Source organism: Protopterus annectens, chromosome 17.part0 (genome assembly GCF_019279795.1).
Source record: "Protopterus annectens isolate FY-2018-M chromosome 17.part0, PAN1.0, whole genome shotgun sequence".
In the NCBI taxonomy this organism is placed as follows: domain Eukaryota; kingdom Metazoa; phylum Chordata; order Ceratodontiformes; family Protopteridae; genus Protopterus; species Protopterus annectens.
In genome coordinates this window covers 484,796,638-484,811,656 of record NC_056751.1, presented here as the reverse complement: position 1 = coordinate 484,811,656, position 15,019 = coordinate 484,796,638, and positions in this window count along the sequence as shown.

Below are 15,019 nucleotides of genomic sequence, written 5' to 3'. Positions count from 1 at the left end.
ATTTTATTTGAATGTGCTAAAGCAAATAAAAAAGAGATAACTAAATATTCTCATGTCTATATAGGGACATCAAGACAAGCAAGGTAATTTATTAGATTGTTTAAGTAGGGTACTTTGCACTGTGATTTATTTAACAAGGGAATTATTTCAGTTAGTGTTTGTTAGATTTTATTGCCTGTTAGAATCCTGCATAGACAGTAATTGCAGTCGGGGATAGTCTCATTCATTGATATCCTGTTAATGCCTATTTAAGTGGTACATTTTAGAATATTTTCTGCTTAAAACCTGAGCTTTGGCCGGCTAAGATCTAGCTGTATTCACCTGGATGTATAAGAGAATTTAAGTACCTTTTATCTGCACGTTTTTCAAATAATACAGCATTTTAATTGATTTATTTGTGTTGCATTGAATATTAACTAAACTGGAAGTTTTGACTCTATTTTTTCAGTTAGATCCCCACCCACCCTCCGTGGTTTTGTTTTGGTTTGGTGTTAATCTTGGTGACTTTGAAACTGCCCGCCCCTCTTGTAAACTTGTGTTTGGATACTCCTTCTGGGCCCATCTCATTTGCTCACTCAACTGAGTGCAGTGAGATCATATTCTGATTTCAGGCATTCCTACTGTGTACAAAGAGAGCATCTGGGAAAGAAAAAAAAATAAGCTTGTTTCCTGCCTTTCCTGTAACTGGTCTAGACTGTTTGTAGGCTTCTGAGCCCCCAAACCTTTCTGTGTTGGAGGGAAGCCTTCTAGCTTAATTGTGTTTCTTAGAACTAGCCAGTTTTCTAGTTTCAAGAATTCAAATCTGTTTCTTTGAACTCAGCACTTGTTCAGAACTGTGTAAGCACTAAATAAGCTACAAATTACTACAGCACTCAACTTTCCTCACTTGTCTAGAGGAAAGCAGTTTTTAGTACTTAATAAATAAGCACCTATCCAGGCATGTCTAAGGGTCAGCTCTTGGTGATTTCTCCTGTCTACCTGATGAATCTGGACATCTTGGGGCAATGCAGCAATTGCCTCATGTACACAGACAACCATCTCCTCCTACCATCCAACACTACAACCTGTGAGAGATGCAATTATATAGTCAAACTGGAAGCAAAGCTCTCTTCACCCAAGACTGGACTAGACAGTCAACAGGAGAAGGTAAACACTTGCACCACACCACACTCATCACATAGTTCCTCAAAACCTACACCACCAAAACACACACATTGAAACACAAAACACACACCTACATTCACGGAAGCTCTCAATAAAAACCTGCCCAAGCATCAGGGACCTCCAAAGCAGAAACACAAGCAAACTCCACCACCCAACACAACCCAAATGACACATAGCCCACAAACTTAGTGTGCTACTCGACCACAGTCCATAAGGCATACCAACGTATCCAACACTCTGGTGATAGGTGACTCTATAGTCAGGCAAACTGATGTTCCACTCACCAGGCTAAACAAGGAGAAAGTTACTGTCAGCTGCCTGTCAGATGCCAGGATCAGCCACATAATGCACGCACTCAGGTCACTCCATAAGAAGTACAAATATAACACTGTCATTGTCCATGCTGGTGTGAATGACCTGAGACGTATCTCCCTGGACTACACGAAAAGAGACATGGAGGAGCTCTCCAATCTTGTAGCCCAGGCAGTTATCACCCTAGCCCTCAGTAGCAGCCTGCCATCACCCAGAATAATACCACAGTACAAGGACAAAATGATTGACTTCAACAATTGGCTAAGCTTCTGGTGTCATTCTAAGGGGATCCAGTATTTGTCTGCCTGGGACGACATGATCGACAGACCATGATGCTTTGCCAGAGATGGCCTGCACCTGTCAGCCTTGGGATTCTGGATACTGGCAAAGGCTCTTGCCACCCCTATAGTGCCTTTTTTAGGCAATGTTCAAATGACAAATTCACCACCTTAACAGGTACAAGCAAGCAAAATCTGAGGGTTATGCTACTCAATGCTAGAAGTCTAAACCACAAAATGCACTCACTCGAGGCACTGCTTAAAATGGAGAACATCGACATCTGTGCAGTGACAGAAACCTGGTTCAAAGCTCCAGAGAGCATCCCTGCATTACCAGACTATAATTCATACTACACCTTTCGGCCACCTAACCCAGAACGAAGCACTAAAGGTGGAGGCGTGTTCATATTCATTAAGGATATCCACACCTCCAGCCTAGTTGCACAGCATAATGCATCCGAGATTATCCGAGTATAACTATGGGCAAGACTGCAATCCAAATTGTAGCTTGCTACATACCCCCCACCATGCCCCAGGATTTCCACTCCTCATTTCTTGATACACTGGAAAGTATTAGGGTACAACCCAACACCCTAATAATGGGCGATTTCAACTACCCCACCATTAACTGGGAAAACTACTCATGTACCAACTCTTTTGCTCAACGTTTTCTGGAATTCATAAATTCCAATGCCTTGGATCAACTTATTCACACCCCCACCAGGGGCAGCAATATCTTAAATCTGGTCATTACCAACATGGGCACCCAGTCTTATACACCAGAGATCAATTCCTCGTTGGTCAGATCCGACCACAAGCTAATCACCCTAGACATCCACATCCTGCCCCACCCCCACCCCCAATTAGGGAAACCACCATAAAAAACTTCTCCAAAGCCAACTTCACACTTCTTAAGACAGAAGTGGCAAACTTCATGACACCCATGCAGATGGACAATAGCGGTACGACTGCTGAATTATACACAAATACACTTTGTAAGCACTTATACGAGTACATGGATCATGCTATCCCTAATGGAACCAAGATGCTATCCTCCAAAAGATGGAAGCCAATCTGGTGGTCCTTTGCCATAAACAAACTCTACAACAGAAGTAAGAAACTGTTAGAAAAAAAGAGTAAAATCCCATGACTGGAGGAACTCCCTGGTCAACCTCACTAAGAAGCTGAGATCCCTCATTAAATCCTCCAAAGTTAGTTACGAAAACAAAATTGCCACTGACTCTAAAGACAACCACAAAGCATTCTATAGCTATGTCAAGAATCTCAATGGCAACACTCAGATCTGCTCTGAGTTACAGCACAATGGCACTAAATATACAGAACCAACTGATATTGCCAACATCCTGGCAGATAGGTTCAATGCTAACTTTACCCCCCTCTCACCCACTAGAGGGCCCATCTCTATACCGTAAGAATGCAAAGTTCCTGTAATCATGGCTGCACAGGTAAAAAACACACTCTCCAAAGCTAAGAACACAGCATCCATGGGATCTGACAATATCCCAGGCTGCATTTTACACGAACTACAGAATGAACTGGCACCCTACCTAAGTACCAAGTTCAGTCATAGCCTTACCTCAGGCTTTGTGCCCACTGAATGGTGCACCGCAATGGTTATCCCACTCTACAAAGGGGGAGCCACGATGATCCCCGGGAACTACCACCCCATTAGCCTGACGAGCCTGGTCTGCAAGGCCATGGAACGTATCATCATGGAACTCATAAACAAAGACATTGGTAATCTCCAAACTCTGGACCCTACCCAGTTCGGGTTTGTTAAAGGCAGATCATGTCTCCTAAACCTGATTGACTTCTTTGAAGCAGTCACCAAAGCCATAGATGAGGGTAAGGTGGTTCACACAGCTTATCTAGATCTCGCCAAGGCTTTTGACACCATCCCCCACTCTGGAATTATAGATAAGCTCACTAAATTAGGTATAAATCCCTATGTCACAAGATGGGCTGCCAACTGGCTCATGGACAGAACCCACACTGTGAAAGTAGCAGACTCCAAATCTGACTTCAGACCAGTGACAAGTGGAGTACCACAGGGTTCAGTCTTGAGTCCTCTCCTGTTTGGTATCTACTTCTCTGAAGTACAGGCTAAAATAGAAGGCCTTTGGCTAACAAAGTTTGCAGATGACTGCAAACTAGGAGTCATAATCGAAACTCCTAACGATGTGGACATACTACAAAAGGGCCTCACTGAGACAAATGCCTGGTGTCAAAGACATGGCCTGAAGCTCAATGCCAAAAAGTGTATTGTCATCCCCTTTGGTAAAAACTCTGTACCCATGAACTACCACATAAGTGGTAGTCTACTTAATGCTGAAAGTGTGATAAGAGATCTCGGGACACAGGTGGACAGTAATCTCTCCTTTGATAATCACATCGCCACAGTGGCCAGGAAATCCTTCTACATGGCTCACCTCAACACAAAAGGTTTCTCATTCAGAAAAAAAGAGGTCATTGTTCCCCTCTCCTCATCACTCATTAGACCCATTATAGAGTACAAAGCCCCTTTTGGGATGTACCTCACAAGACATCTACAACAACTGAAAAGGCCACAGAAATACCTCACAAAGAGGATTACTGGCCTCAAACAGATACCCTATGCAGACCATCTAAAAAAACTCCAGCTTTACTCTGTCGCATTTTGCCTACTCAGAGGAGATCTCTGCCTAACATACAAAGCTATGTCAAACCCAGAGCTGCTGGACATGCCCCACGTAAAGAAATCCCAATCCCTGTGAGCTACATGCTCTAGGGACCTAAACCTTGTCACCACAATAAACAGAACATGCTGGAGGGATAGATTCCTGTCCCTGTCCTAGAGCTTTTTTGTGTGCTTCCCAACTCAGACAGCCCAGATAAACACTTACTGCCACTATATGAATAATCCCAGTCCTTATAATGTAAAAGCACATTAAAGGAGTGTCAGGAGTGAAATGTTACCACAAACAAACTTAAAGATATGGATACAGCAATGAAATTAAAAATTGTATAAAAAGTGTGATTATTCAATAAAAGTCTTCGGTTTGTATAAATGTACCAAGAGTTATTCAATTGTACAGAATGTATAAAGGCATTAAAAACAAGATAAGCTGATTAATAAGCCTTCCAGCCAGTAAAACTATTTGCAAAAATCTCAAGTGTTTCCCCAACTGAAACAGACCAGGCTACCATCTAGTGCATTAGATAGAAAATCCTCTGACCTCTTGATGTAAAAACAAGTGCCTGCTAGAATGTAAAATTACTCTACCTTATTCAACAGCTAGATAGATAATGAATCCAGAGCAAATAAATCAGTAGAACAGATAATGAGAGGTAAAATGCTCTTTTTCAATATAAGCACAAGGAAATGCAAATAAATAATTCAAGATAGCAGCAGCAGTGCAGAATGGGTGGAACTTATTAAGCTCAATTTATAGCAGTGGTAGGCAGCTTACAATCACCAGGTTTAAAAAGATGAACAATGAAAGGGAAGATGGGTGGAAAAGCTAGCAGGAAATCACCATCAGTGCTTTAGTTTATACAGGCTTGAAATATTTTCAGAAAAAAAACAATGGCCCAGAAATTCCCTGTGTATTTAAGCATCACTCAAACAATTTAACCAATGAGAGAAAATGTGAATTGTGCAACCTAGCTAATTTAAGTGTCTATCTCTCACATAAAACAAAAACACCAGGGCAAGCAGATTTCTTAAAACAGAAAACAAAATAGAGCTGGTAAAACAGAAAGCAACTTTATTACTCACAGACAAGAAAATATAGATGTTTTTCATCACCCAGCATGGAATCACCAGCAGTAATTTAGTTTATGCAGGCTTGAAATCTTTTCAGAACAAGACAAACACCCAGAAATTCCCTGTGTATTTAAGCATCACTCAAACTATTTAACCAATGAGAAAATATGTGAAATGTGCAGCCTAGCTAATTTAAGTGTCTATCTCTAATATAGAACAAAAACACTAGGCCAAGCATATTTTTTAAAACAGAAAACAAAATGGAGCGAGCAAAACAGAAAACAGATGTATCACTCACGGCAAAAAAATATAGATTTACTTTCCTCGTCCAGCAGGGAATCATCAGCAGTGCTTTAGTTGGGTCTATGTGTCTGCTCTCACTTGTGTGTGATGGGTGCATTGTGTGTACTACTGATAACCTGATTAACATTAGGATTGTTTTATGTGAGAGCCTTACTTCCAGTGACAGTGTTTAAATACATCTCTCAAATACCATATCAGTTTGTTTGAGGATTAATGGATTGTTAGTAAACATGAGGCAATTTCTGCATTGCCTCAGAATACCCATTTCCACCAAGCTGGGAATGCAGATAATATCCATGACTGCAGGCCTTTTTTATTAGAAGGTGGGAGTGAGAATATAATGTAACTGGCTTGCAACTCTGCTGGGCAGTGCTTTCACTGCACACTAGTTATCCTGTGTACAGCTAGGTATTGGTGAAGGGCACTGCCAGACACTTGAGGGGAAACTAGTAAGTAGATTTATGAATGTAGTATTTAGAAAGATATTCTGAAGTTAGATTAGACAGCAGTCACTTAAGCAATACTTACTGAAAAGAAAGAATTATGTCAAGAATGAGAGGGGAATTCACCTGAAAGGCTACTGCAAGGCTACTACTAGTGCTGGTCTCACCACAGATTCATGATTCTGGCATACAATGATCCTTTGCTTCTTCTCTCACCAGAAGCAAAACCGTAGCAACAATCCCAAGATGAGAAGAGTCCACAGGCCCTTTGGTGATTAACAGTATTGTCCTAGATGATGCAAGGGTCTGTAGGCTTGTTGTAGCCTTTTCCTTGTAGATGCCTTGAATACCAAACAGATCAATCTGGAAGGTCAAGCCCAGACACTCACTGCCCATTCAGAAGTAGTCAGGAATCAAATGCACTCTGCTACTTCTCCCACCAGGAGCAAAGTACAATAACAAATTCCAAGCTGGCACCAATGAAGCAGTTATTAGGCTTTCCAGTATCAGCAGTCCCCAGGAAATAATATCCCTGTGTTCCTTCTTTCACCAAGAGCAAAACAAATGCACTAATCCAAAGAAGACTACTGAAAGGCAGAATGTAGGCTCTCCAATAATTGGTGATCTTGAAATAAATGTTGCAGATTTTAATGGTAAGATGGAAAAAATGGGTTATTATCATAAGAGTTGCAGTATGCACTAAGCAGTTAGATATGAAAGAGGGGGTAACTTAAGCCACTAATTTTAAAAGAGCAAGAGAGATTGGAAGGGGTTCAGCACTTTGTATTCTGGCTCTATGGAATACAGTAGCATGGCGAATAAATTTAAATAGCCGAAGGAGAGTGATCTCATAAAATAATAACTTTGCGCTTACTCACAACAGCCAATGAAAGAGGAGATGGAAGGATAGATGTGGTCAAATTAACATAAGGGGCAGGCAACTAGAAAAACAGTTGCATTTAAAAGCAAAACAGCTCCAGGATGGGGGAAAATGTAATGACTCATAAGAGAGACAACTGTGTTTTTTTTTCTAGTTTAAATGTGCAATCAAAACCAGAATACAAGTAAAACACAGTGTAAAGAAAATAAATCACAATATACAATATACAAGCTAGAACAAAATAAAGTAATACAAAATGCAAGATAGCAAAAACAAACATCTTTCCTTCACAGCAAGCTGTGTCAGAGTCTGGGTGAGCTCTTCCAGAAAATCCATTGCATAGTACATGTGCACACACACACACACACACACACACACACACATATATATATATATATATATATATATATATATATATATATATATATATATATATATATATATATATATATATATATATATATACTACTACTTGTTTCTCTGTTTTCTCTGCATCTATTCTAGCCAAAATTGCAGGGATCACTCTCTCTCTCTCTCTCTCTCTCTCTCTCACTTTCTCTGTCTGTATCTCTCAGTGGCATGCCATTTTAATGTATATGCTTTTTAATTAGTGGCAGCCTGTGGCATAAAATTCCAGCTAGTTAATTGATAATTGGTTTCATCCTGCATCACACTACTAGGCATATCTGTGGGAACCTCACTGATATTGCACTAGTCATGTTTCTGTATCCCAGGTTCAGTTTCACTGTGCAGTATACATCACCCTTTACCTATCTACCTATATACCTATCTGTCTAGCTATCTGATGTTTTTTAATAAAGCAAGACTTACGTTTGTATTAAACGCTTTTTTCTAATCATTTAAACAGTAAGTTTATATATGACACTTGAATCTGTGTCAAAACTGATTAACAGTAAAGTTAAAAAATAAAGCAAATCTGTATACCAAACAGATTTACACTTAGTTGTGTTTTGCATCCTGTTTTAACACCTGTTGTCTTTTGCTTCATAATTATTATACCCCATAAAAGAAAATAGATATGAAAGTTTATAGTAGCAAAGTTTTTAGATAAGCAATGCTTGTTATGTTTTTGTGACCCCAGAAAAACACAGTCGAAATATCTTTCTAGTTAAACAAAAATCATCGAATAAGATGTTATTTGCAGTTCCAGGAAAAAAAAAACATGGGATGTCAAAATCATCACTGAAAGATTTGCCATTGAATATTCTTTTTCTCCTATTACTTAAAGTTATCATAAGGCAATTAGTGACTCAAAATATGGCTTTGGTTTATGGAGTGTTAAGTATTTATTTTGTCTTATTTGTGTTATTTAAATATATTTTCTTTTTTAGAAAGTATTTTTTATGGCTTGTATTTTATAGCAGTAGTATAGCTAGGTTAGGACAAAAGGGGTAGCCTTCCTGGGCAGAAGGTGTTATGGGGCATGACAGAGATATACTAATGGTGCAGTAATGGTATTCCTTTCTGCACCAGCATTTATGAATGCCAGTACAAGAGTTAACTTCTGCAGTGCTTTTCTGTAGTATCGAAGTGTGTGGTATAAATTTTAGGAATACAGTTGCTACAAATGTTTTCAGTGGTTTGCTGCAGTTTTAAAAGTAATAGTAGTCTGTTTTGCTCCTCAGCTTGCAATTGAGAGGTTAGGTGCAGAAATGGAACCTTATAAGGTCATTGGAGGTCACTAGGCTAATGGCCCTAGGGCCTTTACAAGTCTAGCCATGTACTACTCATGTTCCCTAATTGACCATTGTTAGATGGTTTGATTGTCTGCAGAGCAAATCTATGATCAGCACCATCCGCCCCTGTCCATGAGGGACATAGGTGCAACCCCAAGGGTGAATTTACAGTCTCCCATACAGTTGTCCAGGATGCACTTAAATAGGCTCATTGTGGAGCTCTGCTTAACTTGAATTGGGATGTTATTCCAGAGTAGTGGCAGTCTCTGGGAAACATATCTGTCTCTCCAGCATATTTTGTTTAAGTCATAGGCCAGGTTGAGATCTCTGAAGTGAGTGACTCTAGTTCCATTTCACTTGTGGATGTGCAGCATTTGTATTTGGGCAGGGTCAGAGACTGCTCTGTAGGCCAGGTGCAGGTCATCTCTCAGCAGCTTGTAGGACATAGAGTACAGTGACAGGTCTTTCAGTCTTTTCATGTAGATCATGTTTTGGAGTCCCTGAATTCTCCTTGTCAGAAACCTCTATGGTCTCTCCAGCTGCTGCAGGTGTCTGATGAGGTACATGCAAAAAGGAGAATTGTACTCTATTAGTGGTCTGATGAGAGTGGAGTACAGAGGAGTTATAACATCCTTGGTCTTGGATGCAATGCCCTTACTTATGAGCTGTGCAATGTAAAAGGTTTTCCTTATCACTGTGGACACATGGTGATTGAAGTTTAGACCTCTGTTAACTTGTTTACCCAAGTCATGCACCACTGGGTTTGTGTTGGGGGGGGGGGTGCTAGCAATATTATAATCAGCAGGGGCTACCTCTTTGCCAAAGGGACAATGATGCACTTTTTTGCATTTAGTTTTAGACCGTGGCTTTGGCACCAGTCATTTGTCTGTGTTAACCCCTGGATTGCACCTGAGTTTTTGGAGCACCAACCAGATCATTGACCTTTATTTTTGCTTTGTTTTTTTTCCTCCTTAACTTAATAAGTCTGGGATGTTATAGCATCCTGCAGCACCAGGCCCCATAGCCAGCTACAACTGTATTCTAGTCTTTATATCTTTTAATTTTCCATTCTTCTTTCAGTTTCTGTTTTCTTCACAATGGCATCTGGCCTGTCCCTTAATCCATTAACAAATGAAATTTGGTTAATTAAATTTTGCATTTTCTTTGAAGTATATTTTCCTCACAATAACATCTGGCCTGTCCCTTAGTCCATTAACAGATGTAATTTTGATCATAAACTCGTATCTGAATATTGCACTAGTTAGTGTCTCTACTCTTGACTGAAGTGTTATGACCCTATCCACTTTTAACATTTTACACTAGTTTTCTCCCTTATGGCATTTCCTAAAGTAATATTGTGCCCTTTCTTGTGTTTGCCATTGACTGTTCTACCATGGCAGTTGACTATCCCTGCAATGGAGTCATCACTCTGGGACTTGTTCCTTGAATGTCACAAAATGGGAAAATTCTTTAATTACACAACTGGTGAGTGGTGGACTATAATTAAATTGATAGTTCTTGATGTGCTAAGCATTACAAAAATATTGTCCATGTTGGCTGGAATTACAATATTATGGTATACTTAACACTTTGCATTTGGAAGTTTGGAATACCTACAAAATTTGGAAAAATGTGTTGCCTTGCAGCAAGAGGTTCTCCAGTTTGATTCTCATGCAGGTCCTCCCTGCGTTTACGTGGGTTTCCTCTGGATACTCCAGTTTCCTCTCACATTCCAAAGACATGCTTCTGGAGCATATCTCCCCCGGTCTCCACTGAAAATAGGCTCTGTCCTGGTAGTACTTTACCAGTCAACAAATGTTAACGAAATAAATAAATAATTAAATAAATAAATATTCAGTTATGAATATGGATATCTATTTTCTTGCAAGCTGTCCCATGAAAGTGTACAGATATAAATGGACCAAAATAATTCAGTTGATGGCAAAATTTGATAAAATCACATATAACACAGCAGCTTTTATGTTCAACAATGCTTTCTCAAGAAATAAACATATCTTAGTTACGGTTAGCAGGAATTACTAAGTGGAGCATGGAGCAAAGCCCTACTCCTGCCCCTATCTTTAACCATGTACCATGCCTACAGACAACCCTTTCTGTAACAATACCACTACACAAGACAGCTCTGACACTCATCCAACAAGCACGAATGTGCGTGCAAATGCACACACACACTAACTATATCTATATGTAATGAGAGTGTAATTATCAAATGTTCACATAAATGAACATATAAAGAGCAATCACTTTAGAATGAATCAATAGTGATTAAAAATATATGACAAACTAAAATATTTTTTTTTTGTAGGGGGCAAGTGCCTCTGCACTTCCCACACCTCTTGCTAATTAAATATACTATCTTCAAGATCTAACAGCAGCAGGGTAAAGGCAAATTCCTTTACCCCGCTGCAACAGGATCTCATACAAAGACTGCTAGCAAAAACTCCATTTGAAAGAATGCTCACTTATGTGAGAAGTTGCGGTTTTCAAACTGTAACTATACATATATGTGTACACAAACATGTATAGTCCTCTCTTCACCTTTGTTTCATTCACAGAAGTTAATTATTAAATGTACTTTTAATAAACTGCATAAAACAGATATCTGTTTTAATGTTTTGGGCATTTTATCAAAACTGAAATTAGCTGCAGACATTACCATCTGATTTTGTTAATATGCCCTTGTTTTAATTACAAGATTTCAAGGTTTCTTTGCCAGTCTTAGATATGCACTAACTATAATTTTTCATCTTTTATCCAATTTTTTTCATTCTATGGGACAGTCAACTTCTTTGATGTAAAGTGACTTACAGATTCTCTTGGTAATGGTGGGGGTGTTGTCAGAAGTTAGCAATAAACTTTCTTCCCACACCACTAGTCCACCCAAGTTCCACGTTTTGTTCTGATGTATAAAATGTATCTGTAGTTGATATTGTATTTCAATCTGGAATTCATACTCCTGTCATATTGGTCTGTTTGTTACCTTGTATTACAAACAACAGATGGCTTGAGGAGTTTGAAATGTATGAGTTTGAAAGGAAAGGACATGCAGACTCAATAATTCAGGATACAGGTGCTATTAAGCTGAAGAACACAGCATATAAAGATGAAATCCAAGCACTTTCAGCAAATCACCATTCTTCATTTGGCACTGAAAATAAAGATGGGAGTTAGCGGAGTGCAAAGCATGGATGACAGAGCACCATGCTGATTTGTAGACCTTAAACACACAAATGAAAGATACTAATAATCACCAAAAAAGCGTAGTTTGAAGATGGGTCTTAAAATGACCACAGATGGTGAAGATTTATAGTATTTTGTTCAGGATAGCCTCCACAAGTCTCTGGGGCTGCACTTCAAGAACTTTCTAGGAACTGAGAGAATATAAAAACAGGTATATCGTCTTCAAACATCTGATCTCCCATGACTGCAATACAAGTTAAGTCTTTTCTTCTACATGTATGGCAGTTGATACTGTTTCTGTATTTTTCAATAGCTGCAAGGCAACTTCATTTTAAAAACAATGACTAGTGTTACCTCAGATACCTGGCTAAAGCCACTGAACGAGGTATTAAGTGCAGGAATGAAGCAATGAAAGTAGGGTTCACTACAACATTTTGCAAGATCAGATTCCAAATGAGGTTGACAAACAGCCCTAGCAAACTTCTTTCTGTTAAAGGAGTCAGGGAGACCCAAATTACTCGGGTAGGGAAATTTGATGCCATTCCATTCAATAACAGGAACGATATTTACATGTTCAGTCACAGCAGTGAGATCAACAAGGGTTGCAAACCACAAAAACAAAACTAAAGTGTCCCTTCCTATTGCAACAGTTTTGTTCTTTATCACACAATGTCTCCCAAATAAATCATTCAGTTGCTTGCTTGCAGAGGGCACTACGGAGAAGGATGCACCCTTCTTTGTAAAGAGGAATATACAAAACATTTCTTCAGTCTTTTTTCTGAATACTGATATTCAGAAATTCATGGAAGAATAGTTCCAGGGAAAATAAAGAAGAAAAAGCCTTAACATGAAATATATATATTTTTGTCTGGCTAAGTTGGATTTGTGTTTACATTATTAAGATCCAGTTGAGTGAGTGTCCAGCACAATATAATAATCTGCCAGTAAAGCAGTCACATATGTCTGAGTGGACTGGCAGTAGGTCTACGCACATACAGTGCAGTACTGGATTTCTATTTATATAGTTCTTGTTTCAACCTTTTCAGTTCTTCTCTCAAATATACAATTATTTGTCTGTTTATGAATTTGTTTGCATGGTTTATTTACTTTAATTTTAGTTAAGGATACTGAATCCAAAGTCCTTTTGCTTCAGGTGCATCCAGTTATAATGCAATCAAAAGTAATTATAATGATATCAATCAATAACATTTATTAAACAATGAAGCATCAGATTTAGATTTTTGTTACAGGCGAATCAATTGAAAGTTAGCTTTAGAAGAGTGCAGATAAATATAAAAAAAATACTAGTTATTTAAACAATACTGAAAGTAATACCATTTAACACTTATAGATATCCTTGTTTTTGTCAATATACTGGCAGATTACACTTAAAGCGATAGGTGTAGAATCAAGTCCTGATAAGCAAAGAAAAAGAAATCCATAACTTTGTGGCCCTGAAGGAGGTTTCAGTGAAATATTCAAATGTATATTACAGTTCATTGAGGATCAGAGTATCAGCAGAGGAATTTTCTTCCAGCATACGTGTAGGCAGGGACAGCCTTAGGTAAACTGGATTTCAACGTGGACAGGCTCCATGGTGCTACCAATTCGTCTGAGACTACTTGTACTGCAGATTACTCTTTTCCTCTATTTTTCACACAGTTTGACTGCACTGGAAATAACTGTATTCAACCAGTGGCCCCCAGAAGCCATGGGGTTTAGACGCTCTGAGGTGCATTTTAGTGTTTCTTAAACAACATTTTTCATCCTATGATTTTTCTGAAGAAAAACATGCTCAAAGAAAGGAATTTAATGTTATACTTTGTTCCCCCTCCCCCTGTATGCTTTCAGTGTATCCCAACTGATTAGACTGTACTGTAATAACAGCAATAATAATAACTCTATTGGAGCGGAGGCAATGGGGGCTGCTTGGTCCCCAGTACCCATAAAGATTATCAATGCTCTGAGATGCATTTTAGTGTTTTTTTAAACAATCTTTTCATCCAGTGATGGCCTGAGCTTAACCATGATTAAGGAAGGGAATTCCTTCTTACTCTTTAACATAGCTTTTTCAAGCATTAAATTCTACATGCCCTAACTGACCAAAACTACCATGTAATAACTAAATAAGGTGGAAGTCTGGAGGCTGGTTAGGCACTCACAAGTATGTGGTACAATGATCACCTGAACAAAAATCATGCATACAAAAAAGAAATCCAATCCTACTTTTTATTTCAAGGAAAAAATAAGTTGTATCCAACACTGAATAATCAAAGATAATGAAATGCAAGTTGATGACAAACTGAGAAAGCTTGTGAGGATGCAAACATCATAACTGGAAAAAGTACCTGCCTCTTACGCCTACTTCAAAATAAGTATTTTGTGTTTCCCCTTCTGGTGTTAAAATGTGATTCAAATTAAGCCACAAATGCACCCAGCGAAATTTCAGACTGCTGAGGATGTAGCATGCTTTTATACCCCATTACTCACTCCAAAAGACAGCCACCTTATGTCTAACCTTCTGATGTCAGACTGAGACAAAACAAAAAAAAAAAACAAAAAAATAATATAACATACTCGCTGTCAGATGTATATAAACAGAATGCTCATTTCCTCTCCCCAAAAAGATAGCCACTTGTATATGCATCAGCACTTGATTGTGGGAAAAATGAAAACCAATATTCTAATATTTCCAACTTATTTCTAGAGACAGCAAAGTGATCCTCTGTAGTGATTCTCTGACCACCCCTTTGAAGTTTGTAAGCAAGGTTAAAAAAGAAAATAATGACTGCACTGCCCCCAGCCCAACACAAAATATAATGACCTCTGAGGTATGGGAGGAATTTTAAAGAAATATTGACATTCTCCCCATCCTTCCATACAAGTACAGAGACTTTCTATGTGCACCTATGAGCAGAGCTGATTTTACATTAGGTGAGGTTTAAGGTAGAGACAATTACTAAACCCTTATGAAA